This window comes from Gorilla gorilla, chromosome 1 (assembly GCF_029281585.2).
Source record: "Gorilla gorilla gorilla isolate KB3781 chromosome 1, NHGRI_mGorGor1-v2.1_pri, whole genome shotgun sequence".
Classification (NCBI taxonomy): domain Eukaryota; kingdom Metazoa; phylum Chordata; class Mammalia; order Primates; family Hominidae; genus Gorilla; species Gorilla gorilla.
Genome location: NC_073224.2, coordinates 218,729,562 through 218,745,025, shown reverse-complemented (window position 1 = coordinate 218,745,025; position 15,464 = coordinate 218,729,562). Strand labels below are relative to the sequence as shown.

The 15,464-nt window shown below is 43.0% G+C and overlaps 1 protein-coding gene across 31 annotated transcripts in view; it reads right to left on the bottom strand.

Annotated features, from left to right (window-relative positions):
- Positions 1–15,464, bottom strand: part of EIF4G3 (eukaryotic translation initiation factor 4 gamma 3) — a 365,343-nt gene that overhangs the window by 347,187 nt on the left and 2,692 nt on the right. Inside the window, exon 1 of one of the 31 annotated variants that reach the window (XM_031011475.3) lies at positions 10,980–10,998. The exons of the other annotated variants lie outside the window; for them this stretch is intronic. The gene's annotated coding sequence lies outside the window, so the exon portion shown is untranslated. Of the gene's footprint in view, positions 1–10,979; positions 10,999–15,464 lie in introns of those variants that run through there. 31 annotated transcript variants of the gene reach the window in all.

Below are 15,464 nucleotides of genomic sequence, written 5' to 3'. Positions count from 1 at the left end.
CTGAGGCAGTAGAATTACCTGAGTTTGAGTCCAACGGTGTGAGTATACACACGTACATACATATACATACACACACACACACTCTCTCTCTCTCTCTATAGGTGTTCATCCATGGGTTCCACAAAGATAACTAGAGTACATTTTGGGCCTTTAATCCCATCTAAACAATTTGCTGTTAACGAAACTCAAAAACAGAAATACCTATATCTTCTCACTAAATCAAATTGTTACCTATGATGAGTAAAGACACTGGATCTGCAGGTCCTAGTACAATCTATACATAAAAGGCCTTCAAATTTGAGGCACAAAAAAAAGGGCAAAAAAAAAAAGAAAAAAAACCTTCTACACATTTCCTTCTTTTATTTGCAATATATGAAGGAATCCTTTCTAACTCTAATAACATATTAACAAGAATTAAGAACACGATTGTCGGGGAACTCAGATGTTGGCAAAGCTTAAAAATAAAAAAACAAGGGCTGGGTGCAGTGGCTCAGGCCTATAATCCCAACACTTTGGGAGGCCGAGGCAGGAGGATTGCTTAAGCCCAGGAGTTTGGGATCAGACTGGACAACAAAGTGAGACCCCTATCCCTATCTCTCCAAAAATTTTAAAAATTAGCTGCGCACAGTGTTGTGTGCCTGTAGTCCCAGCTACTTAGGAGGCTAAAATGGGAGGATCCCTTGAGTCCAGGAGTTTGAGATTGCAGTGAGCTATGATCAAACTTCACTTCAGCCTGGGTGACAGAGCAAGGGTTTAAAAAAAAAAAAAGAAACAAAAAGGCTGGCGCGGTGGCTCACGCCTGTAATCCCAGCACTTTGGGAGGCCAAGGCAGGCTGATCACCTGAGGTCAGGAGTTCGAGACAAGACTGGCCAACATGGCGAAACCTCGTCTCTACTAAAAATACAAAAAAAATTAGCCAAGCGTGGTGGCGCACGCCTGTAATCCCAACTGCTTGGGAGGCTAAGGCAGAATTGTTTGAACCCATGAGGTGGAGGCTGCAGTGAGCCAGGTATGGTGGCTCATGCCTGTAATCCTAGCACTCTGGGAGGCCAAGGCTGGAAGATCAACTGAGGTTGGGAGTTTGAGACCAGCCTGGGCAACATAGTAAGACCATCTCTACAAAAAACTGAAAAATTATCCAGCTGCCAGGTGCAGTGGCTCACACCTGTAATCCCAGCACTTTGGGAGGCCAAGCGGGTGGATCACCTGAGGTCAGGAGTTCAAGACCAGCCTGGGCAACATGGTGAAACCCCATCTATACAAAAATACAAAAAGTTAGCCAGGCATGATGGCAGGTGCCTGTAATCCCAGCTACTCAGGAGGCTGTGTTCAAGCTAATCGCTTGAACCTGGGAGGCAGAGGTTGCAGTGAGCCGAAATTGTGCTATTGCACTCCAGCTTGGGCAGCAAGAGCGAAACTCCATCTCAAAAAAAAAAAAAAAGATGATGGCTTCTTGAAAGAACACAGAAATCAACCTGAAGGAATTCCTGATGGCCAAAGCTAGAACAATCTGAGTAAGAAAACAAACAATGATAGTTACTGGATTTTAACCCATAAAATAAAATATATACCCATGAGTCCATAGTGATATGAATAATAAACAAATGGAGGAAAGAAAGCTTTTCCTCATAGAATTACAATCAATAAATGTAGAAGGAAAGAGTGAAATAGAAAGTCACAATTGGGCAACCACAAAAGCAATAAATGTTGCAGACAAGCTCCATCAGTTGCTAAAATTGAGAACCAAAGTTTGAGAAGATTCTAACACTGTTTGCAAACTCATCAAATATCTCCCAGAAGATACTTATCAACTACAAAAGGAAAGAGAAGAACTCCACAATAGAAAGACCAGCAAGATGCCAACTTAACCAAGTAGTCAAGGTAATCATCATCATACTGACATCATGAATCTCCTGATATGGGGCAATGAGAAGGAATGCATAACCTCGCCCCATTCATGAGAAAACATCAAATCCAAAATGAGGGACACCCTATAAACAATGGATCAGCAATCTTCGAAAGTGTCAAAGTCACAAAAGATAAGGAAAGTCACAGGAATAGTTACAAACCATAAGAGAATAAAGAGAAATAACTAAATGCAATTAGAATCCTGAAACAGAAAAAGGACATCAGGGGTCTCTCCTTCCAGCACAGTACGAGGGCAGAGTAGGACGTGTAGTGCTGGGAGTCATGGCAGGAAAAGCATTTAGAAAGTTTCTTAGGCCTGTAATCCCAACATTTTGGGAGGTAAAGGTGGGCGGATCACTTGAGGTCGGGAGTTCGTGACCAGCCTGACCAACATGGTGAAACCCCGCCTCTAATAAAAATACAAAAATTAGCCAGAAGCAGTAGTGCACACCTATAATCCCAGCTACTTAGGCTGAGGCAGGAGAGTTACTTGAACCCGGGAGGCAGAGGCTGCAGTGAGCACAGATCGCACCACTGCACTCCAGCTTGGGCAAGAGAGAGAGACTCCATCTCATAAAGAGGTTTCTTCCTCTTTGACTGAGCATTGGTTGAAAAACAAGTGCCAGCCTGGCACAATGGCTCATGCCTGTAATCCCAGCACTTTGGGAGGCCGAGGCAGGTGGATCACCTCAGGTCAGGAGTTCAAGACCAGCCTGGCCAACATGACAAAACCCCACCTCTACTAAAAATACAAAATTAGCAGGGCGTGGTGGCGCATGCCTGTAATCCCAGCTACTCAGGAGTCTGAGGCTTGAGAATCGCTTGAACCTGGGAGGCGGAGGTTGCAGTGAGCCGAGATCGCACCATTGCACTCCAGCCTGGGCAAGAAGAGCAAAATTCCATCTCAAAAAAAAAGAAAAGAAAAAGAAAAACAAGTGCACACTGAAATCGTAACCAAAGGAAGCATTATCCTTTCAGAAAAATCTCAAAGAAAAGTATGGCAAGCAACAGCAGTAGCTGCTGCGTCAGGCTCTGAACGAAAGGGTAGAGAGAGATTCAACCAGTCAGTGTAAAAGTTGGAGATAGGCCGTGCACCGTGGCTCATGTGCCAGTGTAATCCCAGCATTTTGGGAGGCCGAGGCAGGTGGATCACCTGAGGTCAGGAGTTCGAGACCAGCCTAATCAACACGGTGCAACCCCGTCTCTACTAAAAATACAAAAATTAGCCAAGCATGGTGGCGAGTGCCTGTAACCCAGCTACTCAGGAGGCTGAGGCAGGAGAATCACTTGAACCCGGGAGGTGGAGGTTGCGGTGAGCCGAGATCGCACCATTGCACTGCAGCCTGGCCAACAAGAACGAAACTCTGTCTCAAAAAAAAAAAAAAAAGTTGGAGATAAAGTTCTTCCAGAATATAGAGGTGCCAAAGCAGCTCTACATGACAAGGATTATTCATTTAGAGATGGTGACACTCTTGGAAAGTATGTAAACTGAAATAAATCACTATTGAAATGGCATCAACGTGAAGCTGCCCGTTCCACTAAAGTTCTGAAATCATTCATCATGTAAATAATTTCCATGTCTGTCTTTTATAATAAACTAATGATATCTAAACTAATCCAAAGCAGGCAGAATCACCAGAGGTCAGGAGTTCGAGACCAGCCCGGCCAACGTGGAGAAACCCCGTCTCTACTAAAAATACAAATTGGCAAGGTGTGGTGGTGGGTACCTGTAATCCCAGTTACTCCAGAGGCTGAAGCAGGAGAATCATTTGAACCCAGGAGGTGGAAGTTGCAGTGAACTGAGATCACACCACAGCACTCCAGCCTGGGCAACAGAGCAAGACATCATCTTAAAAAAAAAAAAAAAAAAAGGCGGGACACAGTGGCTCACACCTGTAATCCCAGCACTTTGGGAGGCCGAGGCGGGTGGATCACTTGAGGAGTTCAAGACCAGCCTGGCCAACATGGCGAAACCCTGTCTTTACTAAAAATACAAAAACTTAGCTGGGTGTGGTGGTGCACACCTGTAATGCCAGCTACTCTATAGGCTGAGGAAGGACAGGAGAATTGCTTGAACCTGGGAGGCAGAGGTTGCAGTGAGCCAAGATGGTGCCATTGCACTCCAGCCTGGGGGACAGAGCGAGACTCCATCTCCAAAAAAAATAAATAAATAAAAAGATTCCTAATTGTCTAAGCTATGTAATGGTTACCAGGTGGGGGTATCCATATAATTTACTATCCAAACCAGGACCATTACAGGAGAAACAGGATCTATTAGTAGGTCACTGGTCAGTGTTGTTAAAGACCTCAAATAAATTTGAGTTGGCATGAACTTTATGGTTAGGCAAGTTGCCCTAACCTCCCCTCAGCCTCTAGAACAAAGGCAGGAGAGGGGGCAGAAAGCTGAACCAGAAAAATCCCCAAACTCATTTCCAGCTTAGAAAAATCACTGGCTCATGGTGGCACCCTTCAAAGACACTTCTTTTTAAACTTACTGTCTACTATGTGTAAAGGAAAACAAGCTAATGCATACTTATGTTTGGATCCTTTAACTATGATTTTTCTAATGAAGATCAAGAATGAAATCAGTGACATTCCGGAGCCACACTCAGCTTTCATTGCCTTACCTAAAATGTACCACATTTAAATACACTCACTCAGTCACACAATATAAAAGGTAATAAGCTAAGGTCAAGTGCTCTGTAGTCTGCTTTTGAAACAGCATTTATTCCAGGAAGTTGGACTACTTTCAAATTCTAATATTTCTGAAAAAGATCAACAATGTAACACAGGGAGTATCAGCTGACTACATTAGCCTCAAAGATTCAACAATTATTAATTAGGTACTTGATGCCATTAAAATTATACATGGACTAATTAAGACCCACTTCCTTTGAATACTGAGTAAGAGCTAAGCTGGAGACATGCATAATAATTTAAAACTTAAAGCAGATACAATCTTACAAAATCAGCAACTCCACTCATTCCCACTTCCCAATGTTAAGCAACTGAAGTTTTTTTGTGGAAAGTCTTTATCCAAAACAAATAAACTTTTTATTACACCTAAAGGTAACAAAATAACCTCTTCTTTAATGTGGTCTTTTCCTAAATAGCAAAAAGAATCCCGCTAAACAAGAGATTAAGCAGTATTTCCCAATTTTGTTTTTTGTTTGTTTTGTTTTGTTTTTTTGAGACAGGGTCTGGCTCTGTAGCCCAGGCTGGAGTACAGTGGCGTGATCTCAGCTCACCGTAGCCTCCGCCTCCCGAGTTCAAGCGATTCTCCTGCCTCAGCCTCCTGAGTAGCTGGGATTACAAGCACGTGCCACCACACCTGGCTAATTTTTGTATTTTTTTAGTAGAGACAGGGTTTCTCCATGTCGGCCAGGCTGGTCTCGTACTCCTGACCTCAGGTGATCTGCCCGCCTCAGCCTCCCGAAGTGCTGGGATTACAGGTGTGAGCCACTGTGGCCAGCTCCAATTTTGTTTCTTTATAATAACATATACATTAGAATAGCCTGAGAGTATAACCTCATATCAATCAACAACCAATTTTAATCTGACAGAACTAACACTATGCAAAATCCAAAAACCTAAGAATTTGTAACTCATAATTTCAATTATTCACGGGACAGCAAAACAGTCAAATGCTTATACTCTATTTTTTACAAAACTACCACTGCCTAATAGTAATTTATCTTAATAATAAAAGCAGACAACACTTGTTTTCCGGGCATAAAAAAGGATAGAAATGGTCAAAGTTCGTTTATCCAATAGGCCTTATTTTATAAATAGCACACCTCACTAAATCTCAAGCACTTAATGGATTATATAACTTTAACGCGCAAGGCTGGGCAGGGTGGCTGATGTCTGTAATTCCAACACTTTGGGAAGCCAAGGCATGAGAATCACTTGAGCTCAGGAGTTTGAGACACGAGTGGGCAACACAGTGAGACTTTGTCTCTACCGAAAATAAAAAACTAGCCAGGAGTGGTGGCTCGCACCTATAATCCCAGCATTTTGGAAGGCGAAGGTAGGCAGATCACTTGAGCCCAGGAGTTGGAGACCAGCCTGGGCAACATGGTGAAATCCCGTCTCTACAAAAAATACAAAAAGTAGCTGGGTGTAGTGGCGCACACATGCAGTTAGTCCCAGTTACTTGGGAAGCTTAGGTGGGAGGGCTCCTTGAGCTCAGGAGTTCGAGGCTGCAGTGAGATCTGATTGTGCCATTACACTCCAGCCTGGGTGACAGAGACAGACCTCAAGAAAATGAAAAGATAAGCCACTAAATGAGAGAAAATACTTGCAACTCCTGTATCTGTTAAACAACTTATATTCAGAATATATAAAGAACTCTTACAACAATAAAAAGACATATGACCCAATTAACAACTGGGCAAAGGATATATATAGATAATTCTCCGTAACTGACAAATGGCCAAATGCACACAAACATGGCCAAATGCACACAAAAACATGCTCAACTCCATTAGCCATCAGGGAAACGCAAATCAAAACCACAATGAGATACCACTTTACACCCTATAGGATGGCCTATAATCAAAAAGACAAATAATGACAGGTGTTGGCAAGGATGCAGAAAAACTGAAATCCTCATACATTGTTGGCGGGAACATAAAACGGTGCAACCACTTTGGAAAACATTTTGGCAGCTCCTCCAAATGTTAAACATGGAGTTACCTCATATAACCCAGCAACTATACCCCAAGGTATATACTCAAGAGAAATTACAACATAACATCTATATAAAAACATCCATGAACGGTCACAGCAACATCATTCAGAGCCAGAAATGTTATCCAACCTTTTGGCTATTCATTATCCAAAGGCCAAAAAGTTGAAACAACCCAAATGTCCATGGTACATGGAATATTACTCAATAATTTTAAAAATGAAGTACTAATACATGGTTACAACACAGATGAACCCTGAAAACATTATGCTGAAACAAATCACACACAAAAAAATACATTAGTCCACTTATGCAAAAAGTTCAAAATAGGCAGATATATAGAGGCAGAAAATAGACTTGGACTTGCCTAGGGCAGGGAGAATTGGGGGAAAATGAGGAGTCATGGGGAGTCAAACAGGTTCCTTTGGGGAGTGACAAAAATATTCTAAAATTATGGTAGTAGTTGTATAATTCTCAACTGGTTTTGAATATACCCAAAACCACTGAATTATACACTCTAAATGGGTGACTCGTACGGTATGTGGATTACATCTCAATAAAGCTGTTTTTTAAAAAAGTAATGGTTTCACACAGCTGAAGTCTAACTTCCTCTTATTTATTCAAAATGCTCTAGAATCTGGATCCATTATCTTGAATATTCTACCATGAGAATCCTCCATTCCAAGCACACAGATCCAAATCCTTAGAACACAGCATACACTACACTTGCTTCAGGCCCAAATCTTTGTTCATATTGATCACCCACTCATCATAATCCACCCACCTCTGCCTATCTAAACCCTGACTATAAGTCTTAAACTCTTTTTTTTCCTTTTAAAAATTCATACTTCCATGCCAGGCTCAATGGCTCATACCTGTAATCCCGGCGCTTTGGTAGGCCAAAGCGAGAGGATCCCTTGAGCCCAGGAGTTTGAGATCAGCCTGGGCAACAAACTGAGATCTCTAAAAAAAAAAAAAAAATTAAAAAATTAGCCAGGCATAGCGGAGTGTGTCTGTGGTCCCAGCTACACAAGAGGCTGAGGCAGGAGGACTGCTTGAGCCCCCCAGATCAAGGCTACTGTGAGCCATAATTATGCCACTGCACTCCAGCCTGAAAGACACAGCCAGCTCCATCTCGAAAAAATGAATAAGCTGGGCGCAGTGGCTCACGCCTGTAATCCCAACACTTTTAGAGGCTGAGACGGGCAGATCACTTAAGGTCAGGAGTTCGAGGCCAGCCTGGCCTATTATGGTGAAACCCCATCTCTACTAAAAATACAAAAATTGCCCCAATGTGGTGGCGTGCACCTGTAATCCCCAGCTACTCGGGAGGCTGAGGCATGAGAATTGCTTGAACCTGGGAGGCAGAAGTTGCAGTGAGCTGAGATGGAGATCGCACCACTGTACTCCAGCTTGGGTGACAGAGCAAGACTGTCTCAAAAAAATAAATAAATAAAATAAATAAATGAATTAAGGGTTTTTTTTGTTTGTTTTGGGGGGTTTTTTTGAGACAGGTTCTCACTCTGTCACCCAGGCTGGAGTGCAGCAGTGCAATCATGGCTCACTGCAGCCTTAACCTCCTAGGCTCAAGCAATCCTCCCACCTTAGCCTCCCAAGTAGCTGGGACTACAGGCAGGTGCAACCGCGCCTGGCTAATTTTTGTATTTTCTGTAAAGACAGGGTTTTGTCATGTCATCCAGGATGGTCTCAAACTCCTGAACTCAAGCAATCCACCCACCTTGGGCTCCTGAAGTGCTGGGATTACAGGCCATGAGCCACTGCACCTGGCCAAGTTCTCCGACCAAGTTCTATTTCTTACATACTAATTACTAGGACCTAGAAAAAAGGTCAGGAATCATCTCATTTAACCTTCAAGGTTCAGTCCTTTCCATTCTCAATGTAAAAATAGTATTCTGGTTTAAAACTGGCTGTATTCATTTTCTATTCCCACTTAATTTTCTCTCCTTATTCCAAAATTATGTTTGTTCCCACACTTCAATCCTCTTTCCCTCATCCCGCATGAATCCCTGTGGTCTTTTCCTCCTTCCTTCAATCACTCCTTATGATACTAACACTTCCTGAAAACCAACTAAATGCCAGACGCGATGGCTCACGCCTGTAATCCCAGCACTTTGGGAAGCTGAGGCAGATGGATCACCTGAGGTGAAGAGTTCGAGACCAGCCTGGCCAATACATAAATACACTAGGTGCGGTGGCTCACGTCTGTAATCCCAGTACTTTGGAAGGCCAAGGCCAGGAGTTCAAGACCAGCCAGGCCAATATGGTGAAACCCTGCCTCAACTAAAAATACAAAAATTAGCCAAGCGTGGTGCTGGGTGCCTGTAATCCCAGCTACTCAGGAGGCTGAGGCAGGGGAACTGCTTGAACCCGGGAGGTGGAGGTTGCAATGAGCCAAGATCACAACACTGCAATCCAGCCTGGGCAATAGAGTGAGACTCCGTCACAAAGAAAAAAAAAATTAGGACTCTGGCTCCCAGCCTTTTTTAAAAACTTAGGATACTTGAACATATAAAGATGAACTTAAAGAGATAATAAAGAAATGTAAATAATTGTATGGGAAAAAAACTTGTGATGTTACATTGAGTTTTAATCTTGCAAATAATGCAAAACATTACAGGAACAATAACTCAAAAGATGTTTGACTTACTGATAAAGGTTTGAACATTCCCCTTTGTAATGTGCAGTCATAACTTCTAAGCTAAAAGCCAAAGGTGAAAAAATATTCCCAAGAAAAACATTCCAAATAAACAAAAAGTTCACTTATATTTCAAGTAGATACAGAATAAAACTATTCAAGAAGTATCTCTTGACTGGGTGTGGTGGGTCACGCCTGTAATCCCAACACTTTGGGAGGCTGAGGTGGGCAGATCACTTGAGGTCAGGAGTTTGAGACCAGCCTGGCCAACATGGTGAAACCCCGTCTCTACTAAAAATACAAAAAATTAGCCAGTCGTGGTGGAGGGCACCTGTAATCCCAGCTACTCAGGAGGCTGAGGCAGGAGAATTGCTTGACCCGGGAGGCCAAGGTTGCAGTGAGCTGAGATCGTGCCACTGCACTCCAGCCTGGGTGACAGAGCGAGGCTCCGTCTCAATTTTAAAAAAAAAAAAGTATCTCTTTTTATTTTTTGGGGACAGTCTTGCCCTTTCACCCAGGCTGGTGTGCAATCACACAATCAGGTCTCACTACAGCCTTGACCTCCCAGGCTCAAGCAATCCTCCGGCCTCAGCCTCCTGAGTAGCAGGGACTACAGGCATGCACTGCCACTCCTGGCAAACTATTTTTTAATTTTTAGTAGAGATGGGGTCTCACTATGTTGCCCAGGCTGGTCTCAAATTCCTAGACTCAAGTGATCCTCCTGCCCCAGCCTCCCAAAGTACTGGGATTACAGGCATGAGCCACCACACCTGGCCAAAAAAAGTACTTTTCATGGCAGATACTTAGGTAGCAAATTAAGCAAGATACAAAACTAGGTACATAATCTGACTTTATGTTACAAAAATGTATGACCACTAATATTAAAATCCACAGGAAAAAAAAAATCAGGAAAGAAATACACCAAAATGTTAAAAGTGGTTATCACAGCTACACACTGGGACACATGCCTGTAATCCCAGAACTTTGGGAGGCCAAGGTGAGCAGGTGGCTTGAGCCCAAGAGTTCGAGACCAGCCTGGGTAACATGGCAAAACCCCATCTCTACAAAAAAATTAGCTAGGTGTGGTGGCACACACCTGTGGTCCCAGCTCCTTGGGAGGCTGAGGTGGAAGGATTGCTTGAGCCCAGGAGGTCAAGGCTGTAGTGAGCCATGACCATGCCCTGGGAGGTAGAGTAAGACCCCACCTCTTAAAAAAAGTGGCAAGGCGCGGTGGCTCACACCTGTAATCCCAGCACCTTGGGAGGCCGAGGTGGGCAGATCACCTGAAGTCAAGAGTTCGAGACCAGCCTGGCCAACATGGTGAAACCCCACCTCTACCCAAAATAAAAAAATTAGCTGCGTATAATGGCATGCACCTGTAATCCCAGCTACTCGGGAGGCTGAGGCAGAATTGCTTGAACCCGGGAGACAGAGGTTGCAGTGACCCAAGATTGTGCCACTGCACTCCAGCCTGGGAAACAGGGCAACACTCTCTCCCCCAAAAAAAATAAATAAATAAAATAAAATAAAATAAAATAAAATAAAAGGGGTTGTCTCCACTAATAAGATTATGAGTGATTTTTTACTTTTCTATATTTTTCCAAATTTCTCATTTAATTATGTCTTGCTCTTATAATCATAAGTTTTTAATAATAATATTTGACTACAGATGTTGTTCCTCTTTGGCCTTCATACCAACCCTAATCCTCAGTATCAATACGTACTTCAAATACAACTCAGGCACTTCAGATGGCTTTGTAAACTGGGTCAATGCTATTCCATCTGAAAGGAAATTACAGAATTATTTTCAATTCAATTATACATCACTGCAAAATAATTTGAGGGCAGCTCTGAATGCTGTGAGTTGTGATGCCATCTATATTAATCCTAAAACTTATCTTCAAATTGATTCCCAAAGTCCAACACACTTTTTATTTAATAAATATTTACAGGCCAGGCACGGTGGCTCACGCCTGTAATCCCAGCACTTTGGGAGGCCAAGGCAGGCGGATCACAAGATCAGGAGATTGAGAACATCTTGACCAACATGGTGAAACCCCGTCTCTACTAAAAATACAAAAATTAGCCAGGCGTGGTGGTGCACGCCTGTAGTCCCAGCTACTCTAGAGGCTGAGGCAGGAGAATCACTTGAATCTGGGAGGCAGAGGTTGAAGTGAACTGAGATTGTGCCACTGCACTCCAGCCAGGGCAACAAGAGTGAAACTCCATCTCAAAAATAAATAAACAAACAAACAAACAAACAAATTTACAGACTGCCTACTGTCTGTCAAGGAGTATTCTAGGTGCTAGCAATTCCACAGTGAACAAAACAAACAAAAATCTCTGCCTTCATGGAGTTTACATTCTATTAGCAAAATTCAATGTCTTATAAAGTCAGGCAGCACACAGTGGGCTCAAAAAAGTACACAACAGGCCAGGTGTGGTGGCTCATGCCTGTAATCCCAGCACTTTGGGAGGCTGAGATGGGTGGATCACTTGAGGTCGGGAGTTCGAGAACAGCCTGGCCAACATGGTAAAACCCCACCTGTACCCCAAATACAAAAATTAAATGGGTGTGATGGCGCACACCTGTAATCCCAGCTACTCAGGAAGCTAAGGCAGGAGAATCACTCGAACCCAGGAGGTGGAGGATGCAGTGAGCCGAGACTGCGCCACTGCACTCCAGCCTGGGCGACAGAGACTCTGTCTCAAAAAAAAGTACAAAACAAGTATTAGTTAATAAAGATCATGGTAGAGCATAGTAGCTAACACCTGTAATCCCAGCACTTTGGGAGGTCAAGGTGGATGGATCATTTGAAGTCAGGAGTTCAAGAGCAGCCTGGCCAACATGGCAAAATCCATCTCTACTAAAAATACAAAAATTAGCTAGGTGTGGTGGTACACACCTGTAATCCCAGCTACTTGGGAGGCTGAGGCATGAGAATCACTTGAACCCAGGAAGCAGAGGTTGCAGTGAGCCAAGATCACACTCCAGCCTGGGTGACAGAGCAAGTCCCTGTCTAAAAAAATAAATTAAAAAAAAAAAAGTCATAAAAACCAACAAATTTCAAATGCACTTAAAATAGTTTAACTTTCTCAAATTTCAGCTGAGCTACAGGAGATTGAAAAATTCCTTTGGTTGGCAGCAAGCCAAAGAACTGGAAGCCATTTGAGAATTCAGAAGTCGCTTGGGATCCTGCAATATTTCATCCATGTAAGTCTCAGCTGCAGTTTATCCATTGCTTAAAGTCATATGCGTGGCTAATAATCAGGAACTAGTTACTTTCCTATTATATTAGCTCAAAGTATTATTCCTTAGGTAAAAATAGATTGTGTCTCAACACAGCACCACAGGAGTTTATTCCAGAACTTACTTTCCCTCCTATCTCATAATGAACTAACTGTATCATCACCCAGAACAAGCCAGGAAATGACCATGGCAACCTTATTTTATGGTCTCCCACTACCTCACAACTAACTATACAGTCTTCACCACTGAAGTTAGAGAGGTGCTTCTGTCTCTGTGGCTGAATCTAACATTAACAAGCCAAAAACCAGAAATAGCTTATATAAGCAAACTGCTGCTTTGCCTCTGCCCTATGTTAGTATCTTCTAATATCAATAAGCCGCCACAGAACATGTCACTTACCATCAGACAAAGAAAACATTAACTGGTTTCTGTAAATCCCTCCTCTCTACTTGCAAGAATAACACAAATCTCAAAAGACAATCATAAGAAATTATAATTCAAGAAGGTCACTGAATAAATCAGTCTAGACCCTACATTTCAGAGAAGGGATAACCAATGCCTGAAGCAGTTACATGGTTAGTCTAAGATAAGATATCTACTACAATGAAAGAGCCAAACTCAAAACCAGATTTTTTGCCTCCAAATCAGGTACACTTCTCAATACACCAAGGTAAATCTACTTCTATTTTAAGACTAGCAAGTACTGTTTCTAAGCCAAAGTCTAGTATTAAAAGGGCAAGGATATTACGAGATGCACTGGGAAGGAGACCAGGAAAAGACCCACCACAGATCATATCAGGCATGTATCTCCTTCTCATACACTAATTCCTTAGATTATGATACAGAAAATACTTTGAATTTTTAGCTTGTGTTTGACTGTCACTTTCTCTGGTACCTCCTCTAGCAAAAAAAAAAAAAAAAAAAAAAAAGCCTGAAACGTGACTGAAATCCATTTATTAAAATTCTATGCAGCAGCAATGGAATTGGAAAAAGCAGGCCGGCAGAAGAGAAAGCTATGTAAACCTGGGTTAATTCTTACTCATTCTTCTAATTTAGCTGAGATGTCAACTTCTTTTAGAAAGCCTTAATTCCTCCTTCCCCAGACTACTCTCACAGCAGAGTTATCACAGTTATCACTGTACTTGCCTCATGACGTTTTGTTTACCCACCTCTACCCAAAAGGACCAAGTTCTTTGAGGGCAAAGATTTCTACCTTAGCTCTTCAATCCTACGTCTAGCACTGAGTGTAGCAGCACACAGTGGATGCTGAATTAATGAATTCATAAACTTGCCACATCTATTGAAGCCTCAATATAAATGGCAAAATGTGGCAATCCTATTTATTTATTTATTTATTTATTGAGACGGAGTCTCGCTGTCACCCAGACTGGAGTGCAGTAGAGCGATCTAGGCTCACTGCAATCTCCGCCTCCCGGGTTCACGCCATTCTCCTGCCTCAGCCTCCCAAGTAGCTGGGACTACAGGCGCCTGCCACCACGCCCGGCTAATTTTATGTATTTTTAGTAGAGACGGGGTTTCACCGTGTTAGCTAGGATGGTCTCGATCTCCTGATCTCATGATCTGCCCACCTCGGCCTCCCAAAGTGCTGGGATTACAGGAATCCTTTCCATTGACTTAAGATGTGGTTCTCGGCCGGGCGCAGTGGCTCACGCGTGTAATCCCAGCACTTTGGGAGGTAGAAGCAGGCGGATCACAAGGTCAGGAGATCAAGACCATCCTGGCCAACACAGTGAAACCCTGTCTCTACTAAAATACAAAAAATTAGCCAGGCATGGTGGCGCACACCTGTAGTCCCAACTACTCAGGAGGCTGAGGTAGGGGAATCGTTTGAACCCAGGAGGCGGAGGTTGCAGTGAGCCAAGATCATGCCACTACACTCCAGCCTGGCGACAGAGCGAGACTCAATCTCAAAAAAAAAAAAAGACGTGGGTTTCAAACGTTTTCTAGAAGACCTTTGATTTTGTTTTTTTTTTGAGGTGGAGTCTCACTCTGTAACCCAGGCTGGAGCGCAGTGGTGCAGTCTCGGCTCACTGCAACTTCTGCCTCCTGGGTTCAAGCGATTCTCCTGCCTTGGCCTCCTGAGTAGCTGAAATTACAGGCAGGCGCCACCACGCCCGGCTAATTTTTGTACGTTAGAGACCAGGTTTCACCAGATCAGGGCCAGGTGCGGTGGCTCAATGCCTGTAATCCCAGCACTTTGGGAGGCTGAGGCAGGCGGATCACCTGAAGCCAGGAGTTCGAGACCAGCCTGGTCAACATGGTGAAACCCAGTCTGATCACGCCTTACAAAAAATTACCTGGACCTGGTGGCACACGCCTGTAATCCCAGCTAGTCAGGAGGCTGAGGCATGAGAATGGCTGGAATCCAGCCGGCGTAGGTTGCAGTGAGCCGAGATTACAACACTGCACTCCAGCCTGGGCGACAGAGCAAGACTCTGTCTCAAAAATAAATAAATAAACCTGTCTGAACTTATTAATTCAATGCAAACACAACTATACCCACATACTTTGAGGGTCTGGAGATCTATTCAAGCCATGAACAGTGCAACTCCAGCTATGCACTCCTGTCAAGATGCTTAAATGTTATCAACTTATTGAACAATGACCACTTGCGTCAAATACAAATTCCCATACTCCCTCAGGGTAGAAAAGTAGAACTGCTCTATTTCAATCCTTTTTTAATCAATACCCCATTACCAGTTGATAACACTTCACCACTGGTATGTCTGATGAAATCTACAACCTATACTTCCTTTACTGTTTATATAATAAAATTTTCTATTTTAGCAATTGTAACCTTTCAGTGTGTAAAAGCAAAGAGAAAACAATAAGAGCTGTGAAACACATCAAGAGGAAGATTAATTTTAGCTTCAATGGCATGAGGCAAAGTAAAAACTTAAAGCCACACAAAAGTAAGTGTTCCATATGACTAAAATTG